We start from the raw sequence: 13,602 nt of genomic DNA on the forward strand, positions 1-13,602 counted from the left end.
ATAAGAATAGCCTCTAAGTGTATTATTACTATCTATACATGAAGAGAGAGGATTGTATTTTAAACATTTACACTCTCCTATCAAAGATAATCCCTCACGGATTGGGGTCTACCACTCTGCACAGCCAAGGTTAATCGCTTAATCCCCTTTCAACAATAAATAAGCTGGACGCTGTGGAAATTATACGGGTTTTGATAATATATCGAGTTTCATTGTAAGGAATATTACGATTAGCATACCGGTATACATTTTTCCAGCAACAAGTATAGGTATCTATGCTATATCAATGGGTGGCGAAGCTGAAGTGGCAACGGGCAGGGCACATAGTTCGAAAAACTTATAGACGTTGGGGTTCCAAGGTGCTGGAAAGGCGACCTCGCACCGGAAAGCGCAGTGTTGGAAGACCGACATCAGACCAAGGCAAAGCCAATTAGTTATTATGATTTTCCAATTTTTCTCTTCTGGGCATAGAACCCAAGGCCTTCCACTTTTAAAACCACGGTGCAGAGTGGTCGTCGAAAGTTAAAAATAGGTAGAATGTAATCAGAATTCAATTTAGAAAAGCCTGTTCCGACGGAGCATCTGAAAAGCGCTCCTAATTGAAAATATCTTTATCTCTTAATGCGGAAAAAGAAAGATTTGTTTCAGCACTCGATAGAAATAGCGTGTAAGAGCCATTAAGTTAATCGGCTTGCCCCCCTACCATGAGCGGGATATGAGGAAACAATGCTTTGAACGTTATACAATGCTTGATTAAGAGGCGTTTAAAATGTTACGATTTTTATAATATTCTTGTAACTTTCACTCTAGGTGTATCTGATGTAATGTGTTTGTGTCTGAGATACGGCTATGTACCTACTCTGTAACTGGATAACGTATGGTCCTAGAGCATGTAAAAAGGACTAGCATATGCCATTATCAGATAGGCAGAAGATTAACTGTAACAACATCTTGCAGCTTTTATCAAGAACCTAAGGACTTTAAAGTAAAACTAGCTAATTTTAGTTCCAAACTATTTTTTTTAAATGTATTGATCTGACATTGATTGCTTGTTATTATATTGCTTATTAATATTGTATCACAATATGTAGGTAAAGCACATGAATTAATTCATTTAAAACCTTGTGTGATATTAATAAATGAAAATAAGAATGAGAAAAGCGTCAATGTACATAAAAATTCACTTAACTTTCAATATAAAGATAGCACATTCTTGAAAGGACGAGCAAAAAGTACGAGAGAATAATCAATGCAAAGTCGGTCCCGCTCGATAAAGAGGCTACTTTGGACGGATAAATTAATATTATTTCAGACGTAAACGTTTTATGATAATCTCCCTTTACGGAAAGTTGAAATTCTTTGTTCGCATAAGTATGAGACGGAGAGGGATGGTAGGTACTTATCGATTTATAGAATTAGACTGTAAAGTAAATGATCTGATGATTATTATTTAATCTTTTGAAAATTGGTCTAGTCTAAATGTAATTAATCTTTGGTTAGAGGAAAACTCTACCGGAAAATAATTAATTTTCTAGACAGTTTTCTAGGTTTTGACTAAAGCGTATCTCTACTAATAAAACTACTTAATGGTGTTTTATGGCGGGGTTTCTTTGTGTTATTTCTTTTTAAAACACTTAGAAAAAGGAGCTCCGTTGACCTGGCCTCCATTGCATAGTGGGGGGTCTCTTCCCTCCCCCCACTTCAAATTTGCGATTTTGTAAAATCGCAAATTTGGATAACGAATTATTTAGTGAAATAATTAATTTATAAATGATATTTTAACAATCAGCACATTTGCAAAGTAAAACATAATATGTTAATAGAATATTTGTCAAATGTGTTTTTGTAAAATGATATGTTTGCGGAATACGACGTTTGTGATTTGATTAGATTTTGAAACGTTGTTGGTGTAATGTGGTGTGTGATCATTTGTTATAGGTTTTTTGTTAATCACAGTGAACCACCTACTACTAGTTATGTATTTGAGTCTCGAGGTGGGGTCGCTCGACAGGTACATAAAATAAATGATGAGATTAGTTCCTCCCTGTCGATTTGCTCTAACTCATTGACCTATCAGAGGTTATCGTACTGGGCATCACTTGACCTATCCCTGCAATGTGTACCTCCACGTATAAAATAAAATGCAATATGAATCCAATCAAACGTTATCGCCAGTGAATAAAACAGAGAAACAGAGGGAAAAATAACGGAAATGAATAAAGGCTCCGTTCGATTTATAGCTGAGTGGCTCGGGAGTAATGAAACTGAATAATGCATACCCCTGAATATTGCCCGTGGAAATAGGGGTGCTGATTCGCAGGTTATTGAAAAGTACTTAAATCGTGTATACTTATTTGTTTTTATTTGAAAATCCTCTTTATTTAAATCCATATCCATCCATAACTAATATTATAAATGTGAAAGTGTGTCTGTCTGTCTGTCTATCTGTATGTCTGTCTGTGTGCTAGCTTTTCACGGCCCAACAGATTAACCGATTTTGATGAAATTAGTGAAGATTTTTTATTTTATTAACTGAGTTTAATACTGAATTATGTTTACTTTAGTTTTTGTTTTCGGTCACTTTCTCTCTGATGTCATTATGTTGCTAGAATTTTAATTACGTTGATGAGATGTAAAATCTTAAGCTACCACATTAACGGTGAACCTGCGCACTGGGTGATCTATTTGGTAGTACGAAGTGAGGCGTGACTTCATCTTTGCGTATTGGTTCGTCAACCAAATTTTCCTTTGATGTGCAGTATGCAAGAAAAATCTTTATACGCAGGCACAATTCTTTAGCAGCGTCCTTTCCACTTTCGTCCAGAGCTCTTGTTATCTGAAACTAACTTCTAGCGAGTGCGTGTCTTTTAGTAGTACTTTATTAGGGAGAAGTACAATCTTTCCTTCTTTAAATCGACTAGGACTAGAGCAGTTCCGGGCCCACAAAGGACCAATGATTATGACGATGATTTGCTATTATTACCACGTACCTAATTATATATTGCAAAATGCAAACGGAAATACAAAAAAATAATCGTACTCGTATGTGCCAACCCTAGCCTCGAACCATAAGGGATCCCATACGATCACACAGCGATTAGATTTTCATGAAGCTTTGCTGATTTCGATGAGCTCTTCTGTACCAATAGAGGAATAATAAGTTATCTTCAATATACTACCGTAGGGATACTCGTAGATAGAAGATATAAATAAAATATAAGATATTCAAAATCCAACGGAGAATAATATGAGATAGTAGGTACTGAAATAATACTGTCGTTACGTTCAAAATGAATGTGAATCAAAAATCTAAGATCAATATCTATAATATAAATGCGAAAGTGTGTTTGTTTATTGGTTTATTGGTTGGTTGGCTTATTTATCTGTCCTTCAACCTTTAACCGTCACAAAGGTCACATATTGACGTGATTTTCGGTCGGTCACATATTGATGGTTATAGTCAAGGACCTGACGAGTGTACCTATATGCTACTTTTCATCCCAGAAAATCAAAGAGTTCCCACGGGATTTTTAAAAACTAAGTCTACGCGAAAAAACTCGCTAACATCAGCTAGTTGTGAAATAGCTATTAAACTATAAGAAAAAAATCGTCATCATCATCAGCAAATCGCCGGCTTCACTAGAACACAGCTTTTCTCTCAGAATGAGAAGGGTTTGGCCATAGTCCAGCACACTAGCCAAATGTGGATTGGCACACTTTACACACCTTTGAAAATTATAGCAACATCATAATATTATGCGAAAAGTAAATGCAGTAAATCTAAGTATCGCACATGTTTACCTGTATGGTTAAAATGAAGTTTATGTTTGCACAACTGTGCAGGTTTTCACGACACACTCGTATTTATAGTTCATACACGGTCTGTTTTCTCAGCTACATACCCTTTCGGCAAAAGGCAGACGCTTGTGTGAACTCTGGGGCAAAACCCAAGCAAGCTGGAAATGAAAATTATGTGTTAGGTTATTTATTTTTGAAATTGATTAGAATTTTTGGAAATGATATGTTAATTTATTGTTAGTGGGAGTAGCAGTAGTTTAATAAAACCGATATTTGACTCATTCGATGGCGCGGGATCTGTCGCAAGGAGGCTATCGTGATAGAATTTGTTTAAATACGAATGTTTTAATGGTTTTTATTCCAGGTTCCGTCCGACACTCAACGATTGTTACTGAATATATTATTTGGTGTTTGGATCGTGAACCGAGTAATTAGATGTTGCGATAGCAATCGTGCTCTAATTAATTAATCTGTTTTGCCATTGGCTATTTTTCGATTAAATCTCTCGATAACCGCTACGCGTTGCAATCTGTGTCCCTCCATGTTGGGAGGATATTTAAATTATGTGACAAAAATATTTCAATAATGAACTTGCTTTTTCTGAGAGACGCCTAACAGAAGTAACATAACTCAAGAACAATATTTTGTGTCCCAAATATTTCATAAAATTGACTTTTACGATGCACCCAGAGACGTAACAATTGGTAGATCATAACTCTTCCCGAATGTATCCTGCTTGCTGCTGTGCTAAGAATTTATTTCTAAAAGTGGTAACTAAGCCATTTTTATAGTATACTTATTTTATGTTTTATCTACCTACCTAACTGTGTAAATAAAATAAATGAACACAAATTCAAAATTTATCCATTCTGAACACTCTGAATTTACCTACTCTAGGGAAAATATGATAATTTATAAAAGTAATCAGTACAAATTGGCGTTATCGCTAAAAAGAAATACCTAGGTATATATTTTTCGCTACATTTCGCTTACAAAGGTATATGAAGTATTCAACCGTGTTTTTTTTAGAGTTCCGTACCTCAAAACGAAAAAAGGCACCCTTATAGGATCACTTCATTGTCTATCTCTTGTACTAATTACAATCATGCAATAAATGAATACCTATCTGTCCGTATGTCCATCTGTCTGTCTGTCGTGTCTGTCAAGAAAACCTATAGGGTACTTCCCGTTGACCTAGAGTCATGAAATTTGGCAGGTAGGTCTTATAGCACACATGAACCTATGTCACTCTCCAGGTCTTTAACTATACCTATGCAAAAATCACGTCGATTTGATTGATGGCGATGACTCAGGCGTCATCCTACATAGGAATTGCTGTACCACGCCACACAATGCGTTGCGATACGACATCATACAGCGACGCACCGCACACGGGGAGGGCTGGTGCGTTGCAACGCCATACTTTCTGCCGGAGCGGCAGCGTATTGCCAGTGTAGCATCCAATACTGAAATACACAGCGGTGCGGCGCCGCAACGCACTTGAAACGCATCGTGCGGCCAGTTGCCTAGTCTGACAAAGGCATCTTTTGTCATGTCTATCTGTATAATATCTTGTGCTTTTACAGACAGAACTTTAAAATACTTCTTCCCAAGTATAACCTTCGCCAACAAGATAGTTATACACGTTTCCTCGTTGCAGAATATTCAATTAATCCTCTGTAACGTCGCTTTGACGTTGAAGCTAATTTCCAACTTACTTTTTTCTCTTCAACAGCAATTTCTTAGAGGAGATTGCAGTTTTAAGTGTATATATTTTTGGAAAATACTTTAATGCCATTAGTTTTTTTTTTTTTTGTTATTCGCTGCTACAAAATTTAATATAGTTTACCTACTGTACTATCTTATAAAAATCCATGAAATTTGCTAATGTTGTAAATTTAATGTAAATTAACATTTTTTAAAGAAATCGCTACAATTCTCTATTGCCTAAGTAGCAAACGAGCAGGTGGGTCACCTGATGTTAAGTGATTACCGCTGCCCATGAGCATTTGCAGCACCAGAGAAACTGCCAATGCGTTGAATTTGTTGGTCCGCCCCTTGAATAACCCCATGTTGTAATTTAGTGGGAACACATGATATGCCTTATTAATTATTATGCCCATAAAAAGTGTCTATGATAATAACCTACATGCATGGTACCTAATCTCTTCTATAACTTCTGTAATTTAAAGCTTTCCCACCTAGATGAGATTCCCCTACCTTCCCGCCTTACTTACTGCTACCTAAAACTTGTAAAAAGAGCAAATAGACATAATAATAATATTAACGACATATTATTTTTGGTTTATTGCGCAAACAAAATAGGTAAATCAACAAAATCCAGTACCGAAGCACAGCTGTACAATAAAACCAGCTTCTCTAAAACAAACGCTATTAATCTAATCAATGCTAAGGCACGATACACACAGAGACGGCAAACTGCAGCGTCGTCGTAGCCCGCTATCAATTTCCTAATGCACGGCCACGAGCGGCGCTTGAATATGGATGCGGCACTCAGTGAATTCGGTCATTAGACTCCACTGTAGAACCTGCACTCGAGGTACAGTCTACAGACTATGTATTTAGGACTACATAGGGAATGTTAGTTCTATGCAGAGAGTTGTCACATGAGTCATGACCACAGAATACTAATAGCAACTATCTTCCAGGTACAGAAGGATCACTCCGCAAAGATAATAATTAATCATCAATGCAATAAGAGTAATTCTGCTCGCACAGCACTGCGACCTAAAGTTTAATAAACGACTCTCTTTCTATCGTGTAACTTATCTTTCTCCCTCCCACAAGAGATAAGATCGAATTACGCGACTGCCCTCGAAGGGGCACGCGATTCCAGGGATATTTTTTGGTAACATGATCAAGTTACCAAAAAATAAGTTACCCCTAGTAGTAAAGGTAGTGATGTCCCCCAAAATGGTTTCTACGCACAGAAATCTCTAAATAAGGTAATAGAATAGATTTATCTAAGTACTCTCCTTAATACTAGTGCGGTAATAGAATGGTCCATTTTGGTTATATTTATAGCTATGTCAGAGTGAACGCTGTCTCAAAAGAAAGTAGTGGTATTACTAAAATAAGCCTATCTCAATAAATAAAATTAGTGTTGCAATGTCTTACTTCTTTATACAAATGCTTGGTCGTTAGACTCTGGATTGCCTGGGAATCTGTATACCTATTAAATTGGTCAATTTGAGAAACAAAACAATTTTTCGTTCTGTAGTCATGTAATCTGCATTATAATAACTTGTTAGTATTTATTATGTACAGTACCCTCAATGTAATGGTAACATTATAATAATATAGACTTCATATTAAAGATCACGGTGGTTTACAGCGACGACAGGTGTAGGGAACTACAGCGTCCCAGTCTGTATCAATTACCTAATGCACAGTACGGCACATGAATATAAATGGGGCGGCGGGTGGTCACCAGAGTCTACAATCAGCACTCGGGCTATACATATCGCATTAGAAACCAAAGAAACTTTCAGTTCTCGTCACATAGTTATAGTCGATTTCAAGGGACTTGGAGTTCAGCCATAAAGTCGTTGTTTGGTAGGTACATATAAAACCAATTCATATATTCAATTAATTATAATTTTAAGTAATCTCTTGTGGCCTTCTGTTAAAACTAGATTTAGATTTAAATAATAATTATGTAATTACGCTGTTGATTACTTTCAAATAAACAAAATAAAAATAAAGAATATTCCTAAACCCACATGGCTTAGGTGTACAGTATCCTGCATCATCAAGGTTGAGAGTTGGGACTTAGAGTTCAATGATGAAATTGTGGCTTGGTATAGGTACCAATATTAATTTACTATCAAAACCTCCATAACTTAGAAGACCCTGCAGCATCAGGGTTAAGGCGTTGGACAAAAAAATACGACTATCTCGCGAACGAAACAATAGTTTAAATGAAAATTTTGTGAATTGGTCCAGAAATCTTGGAGAAATCTGTGTATATTTTTAAGGGTCTAAAGGAAGTTTAGGCCCACAGAACGGGTCTATGGCAATACTGAATACCCGAAAAGAATCATTATGTTATTTTTTTCTCAGGTTTGCAATTTTGCACAGACATGTTTGCGTGCCTGAGAGTTCTCAAGGGTGTGTGAAGTCTGCGAATTTTCACTTAAGGTAGAGTATTGGTCAAACTCAAACCATTCTGAGAGAAGACCCGTGCTCCGTAGTGAACCGAAGATGGGTTGATCATGATGATGATGATAACCAACATGAATTCTCCTTATTATCATCGAAACATTTTTGATTTACGTAATATTTATAAGTTTAAATTTTAAAAGAAGCTGTAAGTTTTGACCTTTAATGTGGCTTGTCTTGGTGGAGGCACTTCCGTGCCCGGTATACAGATAGGTATATTAGTGGAGTAGTCACTAAAAAAGTGACGAATGAAGCGGTTGGGTGAGAAAGGCTGTGTGCGGTGGCCCATCTTTGTAGGCCTGCGAGTATGTCCAATAGTGAACGCAAATACGCTGATGTTGATGATGAAATCGACTGCTGGGCTCCATTATATTTTTGGTGCAATACTACAATCCTTAACGGGAAACACATGAAGTGCTTAGCGACAACGAACGAGCGCTGTTTCTTTCCCGCAAGCCCTCTTAATTGCCGGCTCCAATCGGTTTGTTTTCTTTGAACTTTAATTTTTACTTCCCGTTTATTGCTTTTTTAATTAATTTAATTTAAGGCTTCGATCACACACACGTTTTAGAAATTATAATTTATAAATTGTATCTCGTCTGGTAGGAAGTTTCAGCCGTGGCTAGGTATCACCTTGCCGGTAAAGTTGTGCCGCCAAAAAAATCCCGGGATAAAAAGCAGTCTTTATTTATTTCGGGGAAGAATTCTGTATCTGTACAAAAAAGATTATGCCTGCGAATTCTTTTACGTGGAATTAGGTTTTTTTTTAAATGCCGTGGGAACTCTTTTATTTTTCGGGACATACTTAGGTATTATACCTAATATGTCCGTCCCCTACAAGCTATTTCTACACAAAACGTCAAAATCGGTTAAACCAGCTGATGGGTAGTGAAAAGACCAGCAGACAGACAGATAGACTTTTTCGCATTTATAAAATTAGTAGGTACCTAGCTAGGTATTAAATAAAGGTTAAACATTAGTATAATAACTGTTTATTCATATATCTTTAATATCATATCATTACACACACACTTCTCTCTGTCCGTACATTTAAAATGCATAGGAATTATGAAATAAGCTTGCCGTAAGTCCGTTTACCCGCTTTTCCTCTTGGCAATTAGTGTTTCAATATTTTACTTTTTAACTTGTAATTTTTTACGCCGCTTTTCGCTTTTGCAATTGCAATTTAGTTTATTTTAAAGTTTCGACTAGAATTAAAAATAATCCTCTTATCAAAATAGGTACCTATCTATTTTAAGTGGTCACACTTCATATTAAACCTTATCATAATAATGTACTTACATCTAAATTCCAATAATCCATACTAATATTATAAATGCAAAAGTGTGTCTGTCTGTTTATCTGTCTGTCTGTCTGTTAGCTTTTCACGGCCCATCTGTTCAACCGATTTTGACGATTTTTATTTGATAGCAAAAATCACGTTGGCCCAAATGTAAAAGGCTTTACTTTACTAATCATTATTGTTTAACTATTTAATTAATTAAATTAAGAAGTGCTATTTCAAATAAAAATCGTGTTTAATAAAGCTGTCTAACCAACATAGCGCTGCAAGTTGTATGTCACAATAATTTTTGTTCAGAATGACCCCTTACTAACTACGTAGAGGTGGTTGTTTTGAACATTTTACGCTATAAAATTTTCAAAGAAATATTAGGTCGGTACCTACAACTCCTAATAAATATTCAATTTAAAGTATTACCTACCTTCCGTTTGAAAAGTTAAATAACCACTCAGCAAAGCAAGTACCTAAGCTAAGCAATTTACGTTAAAGTTTAACGTAACAAAATTGCCTGCTATCTTTCTAGACACGGCTTGACCTACATAGCTAACCCGCTGGAGGACCGCCCCACAGATTTTCGATAGACGGACGGTGACTTCTAAAAGGCCTTTTTTTGTAAAGTTTTAAAAATATCTACAGTGCAAAAAGCTTTTAAAAGAATTGGGAATATTGGGTCTTTAAAACTCCAAGCTACCTCTTTTGTCTCTAAAGTATTTTTAAGAGTGCTTACCTACTTTAGACCTTCTAGTTTGTAGGTACTTCAATGTGCCTTTTGTTGGCCATTGGACTCAGGCGGCGCAAGGCCGTGGCGTATGGAACTTCCTTCAAGATAGTAGACGTCTTTAAAATCCGTAAAACCATAGTGCGAAGCCAAAACGAGTTAACTCGTAAGTGTATAATAGAAAAGTAAATTTTACTCGCCGACGCGCACTCTCCTAAATTAAAACGATAGTAAGTACTAAAAACTCTTAATTTAGACCCCCTATTGTTGTAGCCCACAATAATAATTGGTAGCTAGAGGGTCCATTCCTGAAAAGCTCCGCCATTGGCTTCCTTTTCGGTAAGAACAAAAGATAAAATACTGAGATACCTACATTGTTTTCCTACTTGTTGTTCTTGGGGATAATGACCGCGTCTAAGAATTTAAGAAAGGATGGGATGTATAATGAGTCTTGATATTTTTCGACCTCTATGGTACGGTGAGATTACTCCTTTTGAACAAGAGGTTCTAAATTTGATTTCAGATTGAAAAAGTTTGAAATATCTCTAAATTTTAAAGAAAAACATAATTTGGGAACTTCTTTATTGTGAGAATAATTGCAAACTTTAAAAAGGGTGGGACGACGAATTAGATTTCTGTTTATTACTAAAACATTAACACGTTATTAAGTAACTTATCGACCTAATAGACATAGATTAAATAATTTCGGTCGTAAGACCATAGATAATTTATCAGAGATTATAAGTAGATTTTTGGCTATTAGACTGCATCATCGCTTACCACTTGTCATTAAATAAAAAAAATCGGGCAGTAAAAATGAGAGTTGTATCAGATAACGAAAGCAATAACAAAACAAAACTCAAGAGGAAGCCTTTATCCTGTTTTCACTCTCCACATATGAAAAAGAAGCCACACTGAAATGAACGTTTCTAAACGAAAATTCCAGAGTGAGCTGATTTTTATAGAGGAAATTCCCAGTGTACAATATTGCATACTTCAGAGGCACAATTTTAATAAAGGATGTAGAGAACACAGACAGACACTTTTGGTTTCAAAAAGCGCTTAACGCTTTCGAAACTAAAAATAGAAAGACAAATAAAGCAGAACGCAATTTCGGGTTTAAGAGGTTTAAAATACGGATAGAGATAGAAACTTAACCGTTCCAGTTCATCGTTTCTGATACGAACCGAAGCTTCGAAGGCGCAGAATGCTCTTCCAGCGTCTATGTTTCCTACCACATATCTATCTCAAAGCAAGAGAGAATAGGGTTCTTCTAGATATAAGCGCAATCCTATCACGTTTTAACCTGAAAGATACGATTATTTGGGCACATCACACAGAAGTCAAGTTCACAATAACAACATACTTGCGATTCATTCAAAACCGGTAGTGAAAATATTAGACTTATTAAATTTTACGTTGCAAGTTTTTAGTAGTGCTTGAATTGCACATTATCTTAAATGTATAAAAGGAAAAGGTGACTGACTGACTGACTGATCTATCAACGCACAGCTCAAACTACTGGACGGATCGAGGTGAAATTTGGCATGCAGATATTTATTATGACGTAGGCATTCGCTAAGAAAGGATTTTTAAAAATTCAACCTCTAAGAGGGTGAAATAGGGGTTTGAAATTTGTGTAGGCCATGTGGACAAAGTCGCGAGCATAATCTAGTTGCACCATAACAAGAGTCGTCTTTACCCAAATGCAGATACATCCCTTCTTCTGTTACCTTCAGAACATCCGACGCGATGTGTTGTGTTGCGAACACATTCACCTTAATGTTTCACAACTAAACGAAAATGCTAAATGTGTTGTCTAAAAGTCATATGAATACGTTCCATCACATCTTCTAACATACACCCGTATTTTAGCGAAACTAAATGTTTCCGTATTTACGTGGGGAAATATCGCAGGCGTTTATTTTTCACTCTACAATATTTTAAATCCGCAAGGACTACGGTATTCCATAGCTTAGAAATCATATAGTTGGATACTTTAGTTGCTTACAAGATAAACGAACCGCAGAAACCTTTTCGGAAAACGCGTAAGCGATGCTATTTCCCATCGCTTTAGACCTACTGGAGAAAGGTTTCACTGCGTATCATGATTACATTGTCAATTCGGCTAGGTCGTATGGGCTGCGTATGGTGTGCTCGGTAGGAAAGGCATTCCGAACCAGTGGTAGATGCAGCTGACGATTCAAAAATACTTGTAAAAGTTAAATTGAATAAAAATATTTTTATTTAAGTCTTTATTTATTTATATAATACGGCCGTTATGCATTTCAGCGAGAAGCTACTTGTTTACCTTGTAGGTAAATTAAGGAAAACTAACGTAGGGTAAACCAGAGCTAAACAGATAAATTTTTGCTTGGTTAAACATTCTGAAACGAGCCGTAGTTAAACATGCAAACTCACTACATAGTTTGTAGTAGCTGTGCGCTGCAGTATTTAAGTTATTAGTCATTACAGAGATGTGGTGCATGGAGCCTTTCTACTGCAAAGCAAATACCCCGCTTCCTCGCGTATCCCGTTCTACGCTATAATCACAACTTTTCAATTATTTTCGTGATGTGAATTAGGGTCTATATCTACAGATGATCTTTACTCAAACTGCAATATTGCAGTTAGCCAAAGGCAAAATTATAGTTTGAGTACGATCTATTTGCCGTCATATATTATAATAATATGTCATAATTTTGATGCTGGCTTGCAGATCCTTATACAGAATTTTGTATAGACCTGGTGGCGACATTATATTAAATCCACCGTTGACCGTACGGTGCATGCATCAACGCACGCTTTTAGCTTTAAAACACCCCGTTTCGTCTTGCATCCATCGCTGATATTATGCGGGAAAAATTCGTTGTTTAACTGTATGACAGCTAAACAGCGTTTGTTCGTAGCGTAACGTGTATTTATAAAACACGGCTCGTGCGCTCCGCGGGTACGCAAACACAGCTCCCGCTGCAATCAGCCAGTATGCGATACGGCCTCTAACGACTACACTGATACTGATACAATGGAAGAGCCATGAACCTATCTCGATACTTCACCGTGCACAGAACAAACCTTACCGCAATGATAGGCAGGGGCACGGTCCGTTGACCACTAATATGCACGGCTGGACATAGGTCTCTTATAGAGATTTTCACACACCACGGTCTTGCGTCGCCTGAATCCAGCAGCTCCCTGCGACTCGTTTGATGTTGTCTGTCTACCTAGTGGGTGGTCTTCCAACTCTGCACTTTCCGGTGCAAGGTCGCCATTCTAGCACCTTGGGACTCTACTATCTATCGGGTTTTCGAATTATCTACAGAAGGCGGAAGCAGTAAATATTGTACATCGACTATTGGAAATAGGTTTAGGCTTCTTAGTGCGTTATCTCTGTCGCTCATACCTATGTGGCTTTTTGTCGGTCTCAACGACAGAGACAACGCTCAACAAACCATATTTTTTCTAAAGTCGATGTACAATATTTTCTGCCGAGTACTGTATGTGGCCTGCCCATTGCAATCTCAGCTTTACAACCCGTTGAGATGTATCGGTTACTCTGGTTTTCTTGTGGATCTCTTCATTTCTGATTTGATCACGTAGA

Source organism: Maniola hyperantus, chromosome 7 (assembly GCF_902806685.2).
Source record: "Maniola hyperantus chromosome 7, iAphHyp1.2, whole genome shotgun sequence".
Classification (NCBI taxonomy): domain Eukaryota; kingdom Metazoa; phylum Arthropoda; class Insecta; order Lepidoptera; family Nymphalidae; genus Maniola; species Maniola hyperantus.